Source organism: Vulpes lagopus, chromosome 1, assembly GCF_018345385.1.
Source record: "Vulpes lagopus strain Blue_001 chromosome 1, ASM1834538v1, whole genome shotgun sequence".
Taxonomy (NCBI): Eukaryota; Metazoa; Chordata; class Mammalia; order Carnivora; family Canidae; genus Vulpes; species Vulpes lagopus.
In genome coordinates, this window is record NC_054824.1 from 85,265,992 (window position 1) to 85,285,819 (window position 19,828).

The window sequence follows — 19,828 nt, forward strand, 5'->3', positions numbered from 1 at the left end:
TGCATATACAGTCAAGTCTTTCTATGCATGGTATTTTTCATAAAGTCCCTTAATTTGTGATAAATCATTGTTATCGAAGTTCCCTAAAAAGTGCAACTTCTTCTCTTGGCAGAAAAAAAAATTTTTTTGTTGTTGTTTAGTAAAAGGGAATGCCCCCTCCCCCCCGCCCCCAATCTTACGCCTTTTTAGGAATCCTTCCTGAGCATCTTGCTGGCCTGGAGCCTCATGCCCCCGCAATGCCTGAGCACTGGACTAACACTTGGTAAGGATCTGGCTCTGGGGAGCGCTATGTTGAGTGACAAATGGATGAGGATGAAGGTTTTATTGAAGCATCTGAACCGCATTTAATTTTCCGTGTTGCTTTATTTGTTCCTTCTAAGCCCTCGGGATATTGAATTTTGCGGGCTCCGCTGGTGTCGTCGGTACTTCGGGGGGTTGGGTAATAAGAAACATAATCTGTTTTTCCCGTTAGGATTCCCGTTAGGATAATATCCTCGTTTTTTATTAAGGGCGGCTTACTATGAACCGTTTCACACAGTGTTTTCCTAGACCTCCTCGATGGGCCGATTTCGCCTCGGAGGAGCCCGGGCTCTGCGGCGGCGGCCTCTGCTGACCCCGCGGCGCGGCGACCTGCAGCCCGCCCCGGGCTGGCCCCGCGCGCCGCCGCCTCCCCGACCCCCGCTCCAGCTCCCGTCCCGCGGCCTCAGCGGTCTGCACCGGCGACACCCCCCCGCCGCCCCCCTGCATCCCCTCGATGCCCCTCCCCGCAGCCCCCCGGCGCCCCGCCTGCACCCTCCCGGCGCCCCCCCTGCACCCCCCGGCGCCCCCCTGCATCCCTCCAGCGCCCCCCCTGCACCCCCTTGCCGGCCCCCCGTCACCTCCCCGCCGCCCCCGACACCCCTGCACCCGCTCCCCTGCACCCTCCCGGCGCCCTCCCTGCACCCGCTCCCCCTGCACCCCCCGGCGCCCCCCCTGCATCCCTCCAGCGCCCCCCCTGCACCCCCTTGCCGACCCCCCGTCACCTCCGCGCCGCCCCCCTGCACCCGCTCCCACTGCACCCCCCGGCGCCCCCCTGCCGACCCCCGTCACCTCCGCGCCGCCCCCCTGCACCCGCTCCCCCTGCACCCCCCGGCGCCCCCCCTGCACCCCCTTGCCGACCCCCCGTCACCTCCGCGCCGCCCCCCTGCACCCGCTCCCACTGCACCCCCCGGCGCCCCCCTGCCGACCCCCGTCACCTCCGCGCCGCCCCCCCGCACCCGCTCCCCCTGCACCCCCCGGCGCCCCCCCTGCATCCCTCCAGCGCCCCCCCTGCACCCCCTTGCCGGCCCCCCGTCACCTCCGCGCCGCCCCCCTGCACCCGCTCCCACTGCACCCCCCGGCGCCCCCCTGCCGACCCCCGTCACCTCCGCGCCGCCCCCCTGCACCCGCTCCCACTGCACCCCCCGGCGCCCCCCTGCAGACCCCCCGTCACCTCCGCGCCGCCCCCCCTGCACCCCCCCGCCGGCTCGCCGCGCCAGACAGCGGGTAACCGCCGCCTCCGCTGGGGCATCCCGGCTCCACCGGCCCAGCGCGCTCCAGACACCTGCCTCTCACTGGCCGCCGAAGCTGCCCCTCACCCCGCAGCCCCCTCGGCTATTGGCCCCGGGCCGGCCCTCGTCATCCTCCGCCTGGCCGCCAGTCCCGCCTCCGTCGCCGGGTCATTTAAGTTTATCACAAATAAATAAATAAAGGAGGAAATAGAAATGCGTAGAAAGTAAAAGCAGTCGGGAGGGGGGCTGCGGGGGGGGGCGGAGGAAACGGGGGGGCGGGGCGGAGGAGGAGACAACCTAACCTGATCGTGTCGGTGCTGGCCAATCACGGCTCACTCCAATCCGGCCTGACGGGAGGCCTCGGCCAATCGCCTTCCAGCTCTCGGATCACTGAACGGCGAGACGCGACTGACCTCTCCGGAGTGGGCGAAGGGGCGGGCGGGGTTGGGGGGAGTGGGAAGACGGCCGGCCAATCGCCTGTCGACAATCGTCTGAGCGAAGTTTCCGCCCCCCAATGGGCGCTTGAGATAGCGGATTGGGCCTCTCCTAGTCCAATCCAAGGTGGAAAAGATGAGGAAAGAAGCCGACGGGGGCGGGGTCTTGGGCGAGGAGGAGGAAGAGTGCATTTTGTTTATGGGCGGCACCCTCACGAGGGGCGTCCCGCTCTTATTGGCTCGCGGAAGCCAAGAGTGGCGTAGGAGCGAGCCAATAGGCGGAGGGGAGCGGGGGTTCGCGGCGTGAGGCGCCCAATGTGGGCCTTCTGCCGAAGAAGTAGGGGCGGGGGGAAGTTTAGGAGTTGAGGAAAGAAGATTAAAGAGCGCGAGGAGGTAACCCCCAAAACTCTAATTTGTTGTGGGGCGGGCGGGAGGGAGGGGTGTGCGCGCGCGAGGGGGACGAGGCGTCCGCGAGGCCCTGGAGTGGGGGGCGACGGGACGGGCAAGGAGGGGACTGGGGTGGGGTTGGGGGGGCGAGTCTGAGCGGCGAGCCCGCGGGCCGGCGGCGGCCGAGTGCGCGCGCACCTCCGCGCCCCCGCGCCCCGCCCCCTCCCCGCCCCCGCCCCCTCCCGGGCGCCCGTCCTCGCGCCGGGCGGCGGCTGCGGCCTCGCGCGACCCGGCGGGGGGGGGGGGGGGCCGTCCCGCAGCTGGAAACGTGTCTTCTGCCTTCTTCTGTCTCCTCCCCGCGCCTGGAGCTGCCGCTTCCAAGAAGAGGAGCCGAGGGGGACTAGCCGGGGCTCCGGAGCTGTAGAGGCGCCGGTGCCCTCCCGCCCCCTCCCTCCTCGCCCGCCCCCGCCCCCTCCCCTGCCCTCCCCCCGCCCCGCCCCGCCCGCCGCGGCTCTCGCGGTCTCTGGAGCGTCTTCGGAGAACTGGGGGGGACGGGGAGGGGCGGGGTGCCCTGGCCGCGGGGCCGCGGGGCGCCCCTGCACTCGCCGCCGCCGCCGGCTCCCGCCCGCCCCCCGCCCGCCCGGCTGTGCGACCCCGGAGGCGGGGGCCGGGAGGGACCGTTCGCCTTTCCTTCCCCCGCCCCCCCCACCTTGGGCCCCTCTGGAAACATGGGGAAAAAAAAAATGTTGACGCTTTTCGATAGCCGAACGGTCGGAAGTTTTTTTTTTTTTTTTTTTTTTTGGAAAGTTTGAAAGCGGTGCAGCCTCCCGCCGTGTGGAGCGCGGTCCGGGCCGCGTGGCGCCCTCCCCGCAGCGGCCGTCCTTTGTAAGGATGCGCGGGAGGCGGGAGGCGGGAGGCGGGGATCCTCTAAAAGTTCTATTGATAAACACACTTGCACAAACATATGCCAGGCGCACACGTCAACTGTAAACACGAGCGAACAACACAATATGGCGCGCAGCTCCCCCACCGAGCGCTGCACCCGCCGAGCCCGGCTGGACGGGGTCAGCCGCGGGGACCCCCCCCCCCCCCCCCCCCCCCCCCCCCCGGGAGCGGCCGAAGGGCAGGCTCCGGGGCAGCCCCGGCCTGGGCGGAGCCGACGCGCTGAGTCCCTGGAGACTCGGGGGCGCGGTGTGCAGGGCTCCGGGCCTCCGAGGATAATGCAGGTGAGGCCGGAGGCGAGGCTTGCTCGCGGCGGGGCCCTGTGTTGAGCCCCAGCTGCTCCAGCTCGCAGGGGCCGCTCCCCCCCACCCCAGGCTTTCAAGTGGAGTTCTGGCCTAGGGGGACTGCCCTGACTTGTTGCTGTCGAGAAAGTCCTAAAAAATAAATAAGTAAAAATAAAAAGTAAAAAAAAACATGGTAAGGAACGGTTCTGTAAATAAATGGCAGAGCTGGAAACATTAGGGGTAAGTGATAAGCAGTCCCATTTCGCAAAGTCAGTTCGTGCACACGCTTTGACCGGCCCAGATTTCAGCTTTCCACGTAGGTATTTCTCTAGTCCTAGGAAAAAAAAGAAGAAAGAAAGAAAGAAAAAATTTGCATTAACTTTTCACATCTTTGCTCTTCTCATTCTTCATCATCAGAATGTATCAAAGTGGATATGCACAAGCAGTGCATGCTGAGACCACTGTGCCCTCTCGAGCTCTCGAGAATTGTCTTCTCTCAAAAAAAGAAAAAAAAAAAAAAAAGCTTTTGGAATTGCCCCTTGAGGAATCTCTGACTTTACTACTCCCCGTTCAGGGCTCAAGGTTTTAATTCCTAAGATTGTGGTTGTGACTTACGTGGAGCTCAGTTTGGGAGGGCTTTTTAGGCTTAAGAACATGTGGTGCTCACGTAAACAGGTGAGAGGAAGAAGAAAAGTAAGTTTTTAGACCTCTAGTCTCTGCTCGGGGAGTCCAGCAGTTGGGTATTTTTGGTTTTGTGATTTCAGATCTCACAGACCAGTGGAATACAGGCCTTTTGCATATGAAGATCAGGTGACAAGTTAACTGTCTACCAGCCTCCAAAGCAATACGCCCTTTCATGGTGAGGTCCCAATTTTAACAGACTAAAGAAAAAGGTTTATGATTAAAAAGTTGTCAAATTTTATCCACTCTTGGGAAGAAGTCTTTATGCTGATCTGTCTAGTTCAATTAAGAGCCCAGTATTTAAAGGTTACTACTACAGCAAGAAGATAGAGAGATAGCTTATGTGTACACAGAGTAGCTACTGAAAGACAGTTTGAGTTTAGAGGAAAGAAAAACTTCTATGTGAAAGTTATAATTTTGGGGGGTGTGTTTAGAACTACTAGATGTGATGCCAGTTTACTACATAGCTAGTTCAGAAAGTTTTTGTGACCCACAGATACCCAACCAATCTTGCTGTCAAATTAATATGAATTTGCCTACTTGGCAAATTTTATTCCTTTTTTAGGAATAAAAACCTAAAGAAGAAGCCATTTTAAATGAATTATTTTTATCTCAGTAGTGAAAATATGAAGAGGGCTTTCTAACCAATCGGACTTCCCAGAAGAAAGGCTTGACTGAATAATTAGGTCAATTTAGCAGAGCAATAAAAGATACAACTAAGTTACTGTTAAGGATCTAGAATTTCTAAGTGAATTAGAAATTATTTCAAATATTTTAGATTGAGTGCCAAAGAGAGACTTCTTTAAAACATTTGGAATACAGAAGTGGAGCTTGATGGGCTCTGCTTTATTCTCTGAAATAATCATGCTTTTCTGAAATGGATGTTTAAATTCATGAAATTGTTCTAGACACTTGGGATGTAACAGTGAACAAGAGATAAAATAACCTGTCTTTGTGGAGTTTACATTCTAATGTCACATATAGTTTGCATACTTCAGATTGCTAGAAGAAAAGATTTTTGTATGAAATTTTAAAACCTAGCATTTTTTTTTTTTCATTTAGAGCGTACAATTTGAAAGAATTTACAGATGTTTGAGGGGGCAGGGAGGTGTTTACTAAGTGCCAATGATAAGAAAGGAAGAGCTAACTTTATTTGTACCCTTTGTTATTGTCATGAAACGTTCTCAATATATTTCAGTAGGTCTTTTTAACAGATAGAAGTTTTTTTTTTCCTCCATAATTTTAAGCGTGCTTTGAAATAAATAAAATGTTACTTTATGTTAAAAAAAATCTGTGTCTTGGAATTTACTGTAAAATTCCGATGGAGCTTTTGTCTTGTTAGCAAATTGTGGCAAAACAGAAGCTAGATTACCTTAATTTTTCAGTAAGAATTTGTTTTAGGAGTATGTCTGAAAAATTAAGTGCCTAAATCTTTTTCGGTTGTGGTTTTATCAAGAGAAGATGGAAATTTGTTGTAATTAATTTATAGGTGACATTAAAGAGAGAAAAAGAGAGGCTTGCAAAAAAAAAAGCTTTGTTATTTAAACCTTTCTTTCAAACTACAAAAGCATTTGATTGGCACTTCTCTGATTTAATAGACCATTTGTAATGCAGGAGGAACGTTACAGAAGATTTTAGCATTACTTTAATCATTTAGTCTGTAGGTGTAAAAATCCTAGGTTTCTAACAGAAGGAAACTTGGTGCTTGGTTAACGGAGTATATGATTTAACACTGAGTTTGTTGCTTTAAGTAGTGGGTGTCTCACCTTTCCAAAACCTAGTTCATAGTTCTCAAATAACAAGTTCTGATTTTCGTTATTTTTCTCTGTCACAGTGAGTCGTATTTTGTTAGCCAAATCGGTGTTCAGTTCTTAAGTAGGATAACTTTTTTTTTTTTTGACACACAATTCTCCCACCTCCAGTCCTCCCATCCCCTGCTGTGAAGGGCTTGAATTTCTATACCTACATTAGATCTCTATTTATGCTAATTTGTAGCATAATCACCTCTTCCAGAAAGGGTACGTAATAATGCACTTCAGAGAACAGTCAAGGTTGCTTCTGGCTATTTGTATACAGACCCGCCAGCATCTGAAAGCTATAAATAGGAAGATTTAGGACGAAAAGCAGGGACTATAACAATGGAATATACTGTCTTAGATGAAATCTTTTTTTTTAAACAGCAGAGTGGGAGAATGGTTGATAGAATGTTAAAAACTAAGAGTTTTTCCTAATTCTAATGGTTGATTAATATGTGTTTATGTGTATGTGAGTATATATTTTTATATGAACATTTTTGAATAAAGACATATTCCTGTATTGGATAAATAATTTCAGTCCTGCCTTGTGGTCCTTAACATGTTTCCAGGTGATTTTGCTTAACTCATTGTTACTTACCAAAACTTTGCTCCAAGCAACACAGAAGCATAAGCTAATTAAATCTTTGTGAATTTTGTAATAATTTTGGATTAAAAGTTACTAGAAGTTTTTTTTTTTTTTTTTTTTTTTTTTGAAGCATGATTAGCAAGCAGCCCCTGTAATGAATGAAATCTAAAGTGAAGAGTTCTTAGAACCCTGGATCCACATAAGACAGTTGAAAGTTTCAAAAAGAGGTATTCATAGGGCAAAAGACAAACCTTGATATCTGTCAAATTTTTATAGTAATAAAATAAAATGACTAATCTATTAATATTCATATTTTTAAGGTAAGTGTAAGTATGTGTACACTGCATTTTAAATAAAAATTTGGGGTGTTATTGGCTAGACACAGTCATTTCTTTGCCAGAGATACTAGGCTGTGTGAAGGCTAACCATCTGTCAAGTGATAGAGACAAAGAAAGGTTTAATACACTAGTCTAAAATTTCTACAAACTTGTTTTGAATTGTATTGTCATTTTGTTTTGGCCTTCGTACTCTGTGTCGAATATGCACTGGGTCAGTCACCCCACTTTGTTTTATGAGCAAACTCTTCAAGGTCTAGATAAGGTTATCATCGCAGCTGATGTGATCCAGAGGCATGATAAAATATGTTTTGATTTTGCTTTCATGTGATGATCAAAAAACTCATAAGTGGGCCACCCACTAGCAGTTATACAAATGACTTCAAGCACACTTGTTTTCACCCACCCATTCTGAATTTTGGGTGTCTTAACTCGTTTGCTTTATATATTCAAGCCTTGTATTTCAAACCCATTCCTGAGCTGTTTGGGGGTGGGGGTGGGGGGGGAGTAGCAACAGGAATCCAGATTGCCTGTTTTAGGTACAATATGGTGTGATGTGAAATTGAAACAGCAGATTGGTGAGAAACTTTAGTTTCAAACAAATATAAACTAGTTTGTTTGGTGAAGTCATACACAAAACAGTAGTCTCTATTGACAGGGCAGTGTTTTTTTCCCCATACCTTGCACATCATGAGGTCACTGTGGTTCTTTGGGCCAGCAGTCTATTGCCAAAGCATCTTATAGGAGAAAGAAGCCTTAATATTGCTGATTGTAATGATAGATATAGCAGACCGAGGAATTATTTATAGCAGTGCTAATTATATCAATAAAAATAGCAATATTAATACTGCGAGTGTCAAAATCCATTCTTGACAGTACGAGGTAAACAGAACTATAGTCAAACAAAGCAGCCAGCCTGTTTCTACTGTCAGCTCATGAATATGCACTTCAGGAAAAATATACACAATTGGTTTACTGATTTAATCTCTTTTGCAATTACTTTTGATTTTTTAAAAGATGTTCTTTATTTCTAGTTCAGACAATATTAAAAAGATTCAGATTTTTAGTTTTGAAATTCTTGGTACCATTTTCTTACTGTCATTAGTAAGTTTCTAGAGGCTTATTTGTTCACGGTTAAGTACTTTATAATTAATTATCAGAAATTCATTTTATATGTATCCCCATTTTTGGAACACAGATTACCATTGCACAGGGAAATTGGAAGAACCTCTAAAAATTTACAAAACAAAACAATATAAAACAAAACTCACTACTACCATACATGCACATACAACCAATAAATCTCTGGCTTTTTTTAGACATTAAAAAATATCCGTTTCCATGGTTCTGATTTAAGGAAAAGCATAAATTTTCTTTGTAGTTTTCATTACTTCTCGTCAGTTTTTGCAATTTCATGTTATTTAAAACTTATTTTCCTAGTAATACAAAATCATGTAAGTAGAAGTTATTAAATCCAAAGGTTTTCAACTTGAGGGGACAACATCTGATTTTTTAATCAGATCCTCATATGTTAAATTTAACTTTCATTGCACATTGTCAGAAATCTCAGATGTAGAGTTAGGAGGGATTGCTGCCACTGGTTGTATCATTTTGGGCATGTCACATAACCTGAATCTCTACCTTCTTCATGTTCAGGGTCTTTTCCAGCTCTAATAATACAAGTATGTTTCTTTTGACACTTGGATCCTTATTTTAGCTTCAGGGAACATGACTGGAAGTGATAGGTAAGGTGCTGGGAAAGAGCATATGTAAAATATTTGATGTTACTTTTTTACTTCTAGTCCTTGATACAAGTTTCATTTTAGTGATACTTTCTTTCAAATATAGCATATCTGGGACACCTGTGTGGCTTAGTGGTTGGGTGTGTGCCTTTGGCTCAGGGCATAATCCCTGCGGACTGGTATCGAATCCCGCATGGGGCTCCTTGTGGGGAGTCTGCTTCTTCCTCTGCCTATGTCTCTCATGAATAAATAAATAGAATCTTTAAAAATACATATATAACATATCTCTATAAGTATAGATATCTAAAAATTAAGTACTTTTGTAGTTCGTAACTATAATAAACTTACTATTTTTTATAAATTTTTTACCAACTCATTTTCACTCATGAAGATATGTTGCTAATATAATTTATAAACGGGATTCTTTACATTTTATTCCACATAAGGTTGCTTAATTGGAAAAAAGTGGATAACAACAGGATGAATTAACTCTGTCATTTTCTAATTCTATGAAGTATGTAGATAGAGAAATAAATACATTTCTTCAAATAAAAAAGGTAAATTAAACTGTTTTTTTATGCTTCTTTAAGCAAAAAATATACTCTGAGTAATCAGGAGCCATTATAATTTTTAACTACTGCATTTAATTTTTGATCCTACGTTAACATTTGATTCTACGTTATACCTATCCAGGGATAGATTTATGTAGAAAGGATATAAGGGAGACAAAGTTGACTCTTATTTGATGAAGAAAAGTAGAAAGAATCTGTGTTAGGGAAGACCTTGCAAATACTCTGTGGTCATATATAGAGACAAACAGCCGTACACAATTCATATATACCACTTGTAGGTATTTAATGATAGCCTCAAAGTTTTTATTTAAAATTTCACTCTCAGTTTCTTTTTAATTGACTCACATTTCTTTTGTTGGTATGATTGGTAGTGAGAGCCTCAAAAACATCGCATACTTTACCTATTCATAAATGGAAACAGCAATCTGGAGAAAGTTATACAATCCCTGGATCCTTCCTCTTCCCTATACACACCCATAGCTGTAGATGTTCTGGTACTAATTATAAACATTTTATAAATCTCTTCAGAGGCAGGATGTATGTAAACTACCCAATATAGTAGGTAATGCCAAGCTATTCTAGCCAACCAAATATCTAGCCTGTTGGGAGAAATGGCAAGAAAATTATTAGATCCACCATAGGGCACAAAAAGTGGTATGAGTGCCTCAATGGATGCAAATGGGGGAAAAATTCTAAGGGATATTTAGAAGGGAAGCTGATTTTACAATATTACTTAACTGAAACCTAGCTCATATATTGGTGAATTAATGTAAACTCTATTCTAAAGGCACTACACCAAAAAGACTAGCTAAATTATTGGTGGGAAACATAGTGAAAATGAAATAAAATTTATCTGTCCTTGTACTAAAACAATAGTAACAGTAACAACAGCAGCCAACCTTGATTGAGTGCTTACTCTGTACCACCAGGCATTGGTTATATCTGCATTTTCCCCCATTAATTCCATAATCCTATGAGACATATAATTTTATTATGGCATTTTTGAAGATAAGCAAGCTGAGGCTCAGAAAATTTAAGTAACTTGCTCAAAGTCACACCGCTAGTATGTAACAGCTGGGGATTCAAACTCAATTTCAACTCTAGAGAACCTAAATTCTTAAATACCACCTCACTATGCCTCTCTATTCTGCGACCATTCTCACTCAGTGCTTGCCCAGATTAGTAGTGGTTTTTTTTTTTTTTCAATTTTATTTTTCAAAGAGACAGAGAGAGTACATGTGCGCACAAGCAGGGGGAGAGGCAGGCGGAGGGAGAAGCAGGCTCCCCACTGAGAAAGGAGCCCTGGCACAGGACTCGATCCCAGGACTCTGGGATCCTGACCTGAGCTGAAGGCCGATGCTCAACTGACTGAGCCACCCAGGTGCCCCAGTCCTGGTAACTTTATTTCAAGAAAAGCATAGTGGATTTGGAGAAGGCTTCAGAGAAGGGCACAAGGTGAAAGAGCTACAGGTAGGAGGAATGGTTTCTACAGTAGAAACTGGTTTTAAAAGGTAACTCTCCAGTCTAAAATTACTAATGCTGAAAGGGAATTTATCTAAGGGTTTTACAATGGATGGACTGGGTGGCTGCTGCTTGATTTGCTTCAGTGCACAACAGTGGAGCTGGGTAACATGTTAAAGGAGGCCAAGGAAATCCTGAGTAGGTGCAGGTCAAAGGAAGCATTAGATACTGGAGTCCTGGAAAGGTAGAGCTCAAAAAGGAGAATTAAATCTAAGCAGATATTGAGTTACCAAGAGCTAGGGATGAAGAAGAACAGAAACAACATCTTCAAAAGTGAGATTCTTGACTTTGGAATGCCCTTATGTATATTGTTTGTCCTTTACGTTTGTTTTGGAAACCAACAGCTGGCTTAAATAGAGCCTCCCTCCGCCCCCACCCCCGAGTTTGGGATACACAGATTGCTATGTTTTTGGCACACACAAAAAAATGTGGTCATCAATAATAAGAATTAGGCAGTAAATTTCTGTCCATTACAAAGAAATGTAGCTTAGCACAGAGACCTATATGGTAAACCTGAGACTAGCTGCCATTTATTGAGGGTCTACCATGTGACACTCAGTTCTGAAGTCACTGTTTCCAGGGACACTTACTTGCTGCTTGCTGTCCAGTTTTCAAATATAAGAAAACACCTGTTAGGTTTTCTAAGAACGTGAATGATGAAATAAGTCATACCATAATTTTATTTCATTTCATTATGTAATTTATTGATCTCCACCTTTCCGTAGTATTGGAGTTTTAAACCAGGCTCCACAAAGCTTAAGGTGGAAGAGAGTCTAGACTTCTCTTATATAACTGTAACTTTTCCTTAATTTGTCACTATACTGAAAAAAAGATTTAATTTTATTTGATAGGGTAAAAGCATTTATGTCAGGGTAATAGGCTCAAATGATCAGCTCAGGTAAAGTCAGCATACATGAGTTTGGATTATATTTAGGGCAGTCAGCATGATTTAATGAAAAGGGAACTATAGCAACTTTTAAAGTGATTTTTTGTTATTTCAAATAATCTTAAAGACATCAAATCAATTACAAACAGTTATATATGCCATGTATGTACTCATATCCTTTGTCTACTAGAGACTTCAGAAGTTTTTAAGAGATAATATTCGTTGTTGAGCTATGTGAGTTGGATCATTGAACGGAGAGAAAGAATAATGAAAGTGCTATACTACTACTTATATGTCTTTACTGTTTTGTATGACAATATCTCTGGTCTTTTCTTCAGACTCTTTAGTGCCTGGGAAATATAGTGCAGTAATCATTTTGTATGTCCTAAATATATTGTGAAGATAGAAAGATAATATTCAGACACCTTTCCCCTTCAGATTCATTGTTATGGCTACTCTTGTTCTTTTGGCATCTTTTGGTACTTGGTCTTTTCAACAGCTATGTTGTTTGCATCTGACCTTCTTTTATGTATATATATATTTGAGAACTACCTTTGAAAACTCGTGTTCTCAATAATCTTTCTTGTTCTAGTAAAGGATTGAGAACAGGCAATACTATACTGAAATGGGTGATTTGAGCTGACAAAGAATATGGAAAAAAATGAACAGGATTCCAGTCTCTTCTGATTCAGATATTCTACATTATATTCTCAACATTTGTCATAAAGTGAATTCCCAAAGTGTATAAAAGCCAAAAATAAATGGTTGTTGCTTTTCTATGGTTTCACGTTATGCATAATATCTCTGTTTCTATTATTTGTGTAATGATGAGTTTTATTATGCAAAAATGGGTACATCCAGCATAAAGTAAATTTCAGTTTCTTGTTTTATATGCAGTTTAACTCATGACTCAAATTCTTTGATATTCATCATTCAGGAAAGGTAGCATTTAGAATTATATTACACTGAACTGCGCTTCTTTAAGGGCAAGTACCATATTTTATGCATCTTTAAAGCCCTAGTGCTGAATATAGTACCTGGTACACTGGAGGGATTCAATGTTGATCGGGCTCTTTAGTAGCTGTCCTAGGAAGATTACTTGGATCCTTGCTTACCAGCCTATCCACACCCTTATTTTCTGTTGACTGGTTAAATTTAGCATTGTTACAATTATTATTACCTATTTTAGGCCTTCTCTGTACTTTTCTAAGACCCAAACATTTTATACACGCTCATGTTTTTTCATTCTTTTAGATACTTAATGAAATTCTGTCATGGCACAAGTTTCAATATAAAATTATATTTACTGTGATTCAGAAAAATGTATCAGATATCACCCATCAATGGTAAAGCAAATCTACTACAATCAATTCAGGATATTGTGTTGAATAGAGTACACAGAATTACATTACCTAGTGATTCAAGGATGAAACCCAAATTTCATATCCTATATGATTCCTATCTGGGTAGTAGGACAAATAACCCACAGCATTTTTTTGCACTTAATAGATTGCAGTTGAGATTTTGAACATTTTATATGAGCTTCTTAATTCTTAAAAAATGTTCATAAAAGTTCATACAATTAAAAAGCAGGATGTTAGCTTATTTTACCTTATTATCTTAAGTTATTTAGAAGTCTAGTCCAGGGAACACTTTAATGTTAGCTCTTTTAGCTCTTCTAGAAAGCAAAAAGTGTTATTGGGCTGTGAACAATAAGGAGCGTAATGTCATGTAAACCACCATGCAGGTTGCATGTTTTTTTTCCAATATAACACTGACATGATTTTTTATATTTATAAGACTTGCTAGTTGGATTTTGTGAAACATGATTGGGCAAAGTCATAATTTGTCTCTCTACTACTGAAAACTGCAACACATGGATTTGAAGATGTTTCTAAAACAAAAGATAATTATGTCCTGAAATAATTAAAACTGGGATTACATTAAAGCTTACTTCAAGTGATTAATAGCTATAGTATATTTTGGGATCTGTATCTAAAAAGCATAAAGAGAACACATTGTCATTTTTATGTATTTAGGAATATGCTTTTTGAGGAAAGTATTGATTCTCGAGAATCATTATAAAGTAGTTCCAAACACACCCTCTACCCACATACCTCTCTTCCTATAATATTTTTCAAATTAAGGATTCTAAAAACAAAGTGACCTGTGTATGGCTATCTTCTCCTTTACTTCCAATTCCTCACTGCCTTTCTCAGTACAATTGCCATGACATCTCGGGCAGGGACACTGCTTTGAAACTGCTTTCATTTGGGCAAACAACTAGAGAACAGTCCTGGAGTTCAGAGTCAAAGATCAGAAAACAGTATACATTGAGAAGAGGGGTTGGGCTTCAGAGATGTGTGAATTACTGGGGGAAAATAAGGGTATTTTTCATTTAAGTATCCAAGTCTCCCCCCACTGACTAATAAGCCAAAGTTGCTAAATGTGCTGGTTGAGTTTTCTCTGTCCCTAAGGCTGAAAAAAAAATAGGACAACAAAGATCTTCCTCCTCATGCCTTGGCAGGGAATGGATGACCTTCTACCTTTGCATTGCAAGAGTGATATTTTTGCCATTAAGGATACTACAACAACCAGAACAGAGCTTCAGTGAGCTATCCGTGAAAAATAACAATCCATAGGAAGATCAGGTAGGAAAATCAGAGTGCATACTCCATGCAATTAGTGCTATTGCCAAAAATAAGTGCAACCTGAATTTAAGGGAGGAAAAAAGAGCATTTAATGAAATTCAAATTCAGAACAAAAAAATTTCAGATACTAATAAAAAAACATATCTCAATTGAACAATTCAGTAGAAAGATTGAAGAACATGCTCACTGTTGAAACATGAATCAGTGAACTGAAAGACCAAGTCCAAGAAATATGTCAAAGCATAGAACAAAGGTAAAGCATGATGAAAATATTGAATAAAAAGATGAGTCTTTGAGGTCAGATCAGAATCAAAACGTGAATAATAGGAATTATGGAGAGAGAGGTAAGAATAGATGCAGGAGAGGTAAATAAATAATAGAAGATAATTTCTCTGAGATTAAGAAAGATCAGAGTGTATGGGTTGAAAGGGTTTACTGTTTTATGGTCTTGATTGAAAGAAAAGACACACATAGGCATATCCTGATAAAAGTTTTGAACTCTAATAATAAGTTGAACTATCTTATAAGCCCCCAATAGAAAGAACAAGTTTCTATAAAGGGGAAAAATATCAAAGTACCATAGAACTTCTTATCTGCAACATAGCAAGTTAGAAGATAGTGAAGTGACATCTATAGACTACAAAAGAAAAATGACTACAATGTAAGAATCAACACTTGAAAATTATCATTTGCTATGAACATGAAAGAAATACATTTAGGGATAATCAAGAACTCAGAACATATAATTACTATACCCCATCAGAGAAAATGCCTGAGAATAGATTATAAACAAACAACAAATGAACCAGAACAAAGACTTCAAGATGAAAAAGATGAAGAAGATGAAGAAGAAAGGAATATAGTGGTGAATAATAAGCATTTTAATGTTATTGCATGTGTGTGTGTATAATTTCATTTAAGGCATAAAGATAGGGCACCTTACTGGGTCAGTTGGTAGCACATGTGACTCTTGATCTTGGTGTCCTGAGTCCAAGCCCCATGTTGGGCATAGAGATTACTTAACTAAAATTAAAAATAAATAAAAACTATTAAAAAAGAGATAAAGCTATATGACTAGTAATTATGTAATAAAATATAATTTCAGACTTTTGAAATAAGATCATATTTCTGTAGAGGAACTTTTTAAAGTACTACACTGTCTCAAGGAAACTTAGCTGGGGGCACCTGGATAGCTCAGTTTGTAGTAAAGCGTTTTCCTTTGGATGAGGTCATGATCCAGGGTCCATGCTCAGTGGGGAGCCTGTATCTCTGTCTTCCTCTGTCTCTCCTCCTGCTCCTGGTCTCTCTTTCTCAAATTAATAAATAAAACCCTTAAAGAGAATTTAGTTGATGGAGGGGATGGGCAAAAGAAAGTAAAGAGGAAACTGAGTAGTGTAGATGAGAGACAGAAGGATGAGAAAAGGGAGGAAAGTGAATGTATCCTAAATATCTCATCTATTTAGGAGGAAAGGAAAAGGACAGAATCTCATGATGGGGGAAAAGTGTCTGTTCTGTTAGAGCAGAAAAGAGAGGAAAAAAGGGAATACAGTAGTGCACTATGTAGAACTTCAAGATTAGCAAGGAGAAAATAGAGTGCAGAGCCACTTGATCATGTAAAAAATGAAAAAGGTAACAAGGAAATAATAATGTAAAATAAGAAAATACAAGTAAGTAGAAGAGATAAAAATAATCACATCAATTACTATGTTTATTGTAGATGGACAAAATACTCCCATTTAAAAAATTTTTTTATTTATTCATGAGAGACACACAGAGAGAGGCAGAGACCTAGGCAGAGGAAGAAGCAGGCTCCTTGCGGGGAGCGCAATGTGGGACTTAATCCCATGACCTCGGGATCATGTCTTAAACCAAAGGCAGAAGCCCAATCACTGAGCCACCCAGGTGCCCTCAAAATACTCTCATTAAAAGACAGATGTCAGATTGAGTTTAAAAACATAAACTACTCCAATTAAATTACAGGAATAACACCTATGACAACGTTAAAGAGAAAGGTTTGTAAAATGGGGGACATAAAAGACAGGAGGCCAATGCAAACAAAAGGAAAATAGAAAAAAAAAAGAATGGCAGCAGTGATATCAAAAGGGATACTACAATGTGATAAAGGCACATTTATGAAGAAAATAACCACATAAATCTCTATACAGGAAGTTTATAGTAAATAAGTACATAAAGCAAAAACTACTGGAAAGTTCCAGACAGTTCTGTTAAACACATACAAATAATGACTGAGAGAAATGGAATATAATTCATAAAAGTAATTTAATATATATGTCAAATCTGATGTTCTTTTTTGAACATATCTGTGTTTAAGTATAAAGAAAACTTCATAAATTTTAGAAAGATTTTACAAGCACATGTTCTGATTATCAGCTAGTGTGAGTAGAATTTAATTTAAAAGGTAAAAAAATGATTACTTGGAAATTAAAGAAGATAGTCCTACCTAACCCTTGGATAAAGAGAAAGCACTTGAAAAACAATGAAAAGGAGAATTTTTATGTAAAAACCTATGGAGAATAGTAAAGGGGTTGTCAGGAAAGTTGAGAGCCTTATATAACTTTATTATTAAGAATGATAGAAAATAAAGAGCAATCTACTAGCTTTAAGATATTAGAATAAAACATTTAAGATAGAAGAAGTCAGAAGAAAAAGAGGAAGTGGGAATTAATTTTTAAAGATGAAATTAATGAAATGGAAAACAAAATATAATAAAATCTAAAAGCTGGCTCTTTGGAAAGACTAATACAATACAAGAAGATGAAAAAGCAAAAAATAAAACAGACCCAGCAATTCTGTGAAGTGGGAGATAATTGAAAGCATATGTTCACATAAAACTTGTGTTCATATAAAGCAAATGTTCATAACAGCATTATTTACAGTAGCCAAAAAGAAGCAACTCAAATGTCCATCAATTGATGTATGTATGGATAAGTAAAAATGTGATGTGTCCATACAGTAAGATTTAGCCATAAAAAGGAATGACGTATTGATACATGCTGCAACATGAATGAACTTTGAAAACTTTATGCTAAGTAGAAGAATCCAGAGACAAAAGGCCACATATTGCATGATTCCACTTACATGAAATGTCCAAAATTGGCAAATCCATAGCAATAGAAAGTAGATTAGTGGTTGCCAGGGCTTAGGGTAAGGCAGTTTGGGGAATGACTGCTTAATGGATATTGAATTTCCTTTTGTGGTGATGAAATGTTCTGGAATCAGATAGTTGGTGATGTTTATACAACCTTGTGAATGTACTGAAAGCAGCCAAAACTTTTACATAGTTAAAATAGTGAAGTTTGTGTTATGTAAATTTTATCTCAATATAATAAAAGTTTCTGGAAAAGAGAATGATCTAAAATAGACACAATCAGAAATGAGAAAGTAGATAAAACTAGGGGATGAAAAGATTTTTTTTTTAACTTAAAATCTGAAAAGTATTTTAAAAGAAATCTAAATACAACTGTCTGGCAATAAATTTGAAACTTATGAGAAAATGGAACATATTTTATTCAGACGCAAATTATAGAATTGACCTAAGAAGAAGTAGAAAACATACCTATTAGCACAGAAGAGATTGGAAAGTTGACCCAATATAGTCACTTAAAGGAATAAATAATTTTGATGTAATTTAAATTATTCTAGGTCATCGAAAAATACTGAAACCTCTCCTAATTTTATTTAAAACCTAACTGATAAGTATTATACAGAAATAAATTATAGTTGTGTGTGTGTGTTTGTGTGTTTTAAAGATTTTATATGAAAGAGAGAGCACAAATGGGGTGAGGAACAGAGGGAGAAGTGCTGGCAAAAAGCAAGAAAATTTGAAAAAGAAAGATGGGATGCTAGAACATGCTAGAATATATTACAAAGCCAGCTAACCAAAACAACATGGAAACAGCATAGGAATAAACAAATAGATCCATTGAACAGATTAGAGAATCCTAAAACAGATGACAGTTTAGTTGGAAGATAATGGGTCATTTAATTAATGGGATTGGCATAACAGGTTATCTTTATGGAAGAGAGTGGAAGTATATTTCCATTTTGCACATTAAACTAAAATAAGATGAAAGGCTTAAATGAAAACAAAACAAAAACTTGCCAAAAAATCTAGGAAACTATATAATTTTTTTTTTTTAAGTAGGCTTCATACCCAGCATGGGGCTTGAACTTAGGACTCTGAGATCAAGACTTGAGTTGAGATCAAGAGACCAACTGAGCACCCCTAAAATCTTAACAAGAGTGAAAACTAAGAAAGTTTAAGAGTTAACAAGTTAACTACATAAAAATAAAAACCTTTAATATGAAAATAATAGAAATCATTAGGAAAATAGAGATTTGGAAAAGTATTTGTAATGCATGTTAACATGAAGGGTTAAAATCCAAGCTCTCTTTGATATTGCTGAGAAAAAAGTTATGAAACAATCCAATTTAAAAAGAAAAGACAAAAAAAATAAGAAGAAAAGACAATTCACAGAAAAGCAAATTCTGTTGGTTAACATTTGAGATGATGCTCAATTTCACTAGGAATTGGAGAAATTTGGGGCATCTTGGGTGGTTTAGTAGTTTAGCACTTCCTTCAGCCCAGGGGGTGATCCTGGGGACCTGGGATCTTGGGGACCTGGGATGGAGTGCCATGTTGGGCGGGCTCCCTGCTTCTCCCTCTGCCTGTGTCTCTACCTCTCTCTGTCTCTCTGTGTGTGTGTCTCTCATGAAAAAATAAAATCTTAAAAAAAAAAAAAAAAGGAATTGGAGAAATTCAAACTTAAGTAACAGGTAATGTGTCTTAGCATTTAAAATTTGTGTTAGTCTGATGGGTGTAACATTTAATGCCAGTAGAGATGTGGGGAAGGGAACTCTTATTGTTACTGGTGGAAATGTGGTGTGTGTTAACTGTTTTGAAATGCAGTCTGGTAACACCTGTTAAAAATTTCACTTCAGAGACGCCTGGGTGGCTCAGCGGTTGAGCATCGGCATTTGGCTCAGGGCGTTATCCTGGAGTCCTGGGATCGAGTCCCACATCGGGCTCCCTGCATGGAGTCTTCTTCTCCCTCTGCCTGTGTCTCTGCCTCTCTCTCTGTGTCTCTCATGAGTAAATAAAAAAATCTTTAAAAAAAATTTCACTTCATAATATTCTTTGATTTAACAATCTCATCCTTGGGAATATGTCCAATACAAATAGAGATATCAATATTTAAGGACATACATATTTTTTGGTTTCAAAGTTGTTACACCTTGTTTGTAGTGGAGTGGAAGAAAAGGAATTCCATTAATAAGGTAATGCCAAAAATATTGGAAATTATAATGCAGTTGCTAAAAGATATGAATTACAGTTACCTCAGGTGACCTGGAATAATTTACAGGAGTCATTGATGAGCAAGCAAGGTATAGAAAAGTGCATAGAATATTAAATATTTGTACAATGACAAAAAGTCTTGAATATGTGTTTTATATGTAAGAT

The 19,828-nt window shown here is 40.7% G+C and overlaps 1 protein-coding gene across 5 annotated transcripts in view; it reads left to right on the plus strand.

Moving 5' to 3' along the window:
* Positions 1-2,304: 2,304 nt before the first annotated feature.
* ZBTB20 (zinc finger and BTB domain containing 20) overlaps positions 2,305-19,828 on the plus strand; it is a 770,327-nt gene continuing 752,803 nt past the window's right edge. For 3 of the 5 annotated variants that reach the window (XM_041765260.1, XM_041727104.1, XM_041773515.1), the window contains exons 1-2: positions 2,305-2,356; positions 4,341-4,435. The gene's annotated coding sequence lies outside the window, so the exon portion shown is untranslated. The remainder of the gene's footprint in view (positions 2,357-4,340; positions 4,436-19,828) is intronic. The other 2 variants (XM_041723153.1, XM_041772138.1) reach the window with 2 other exon arrangements.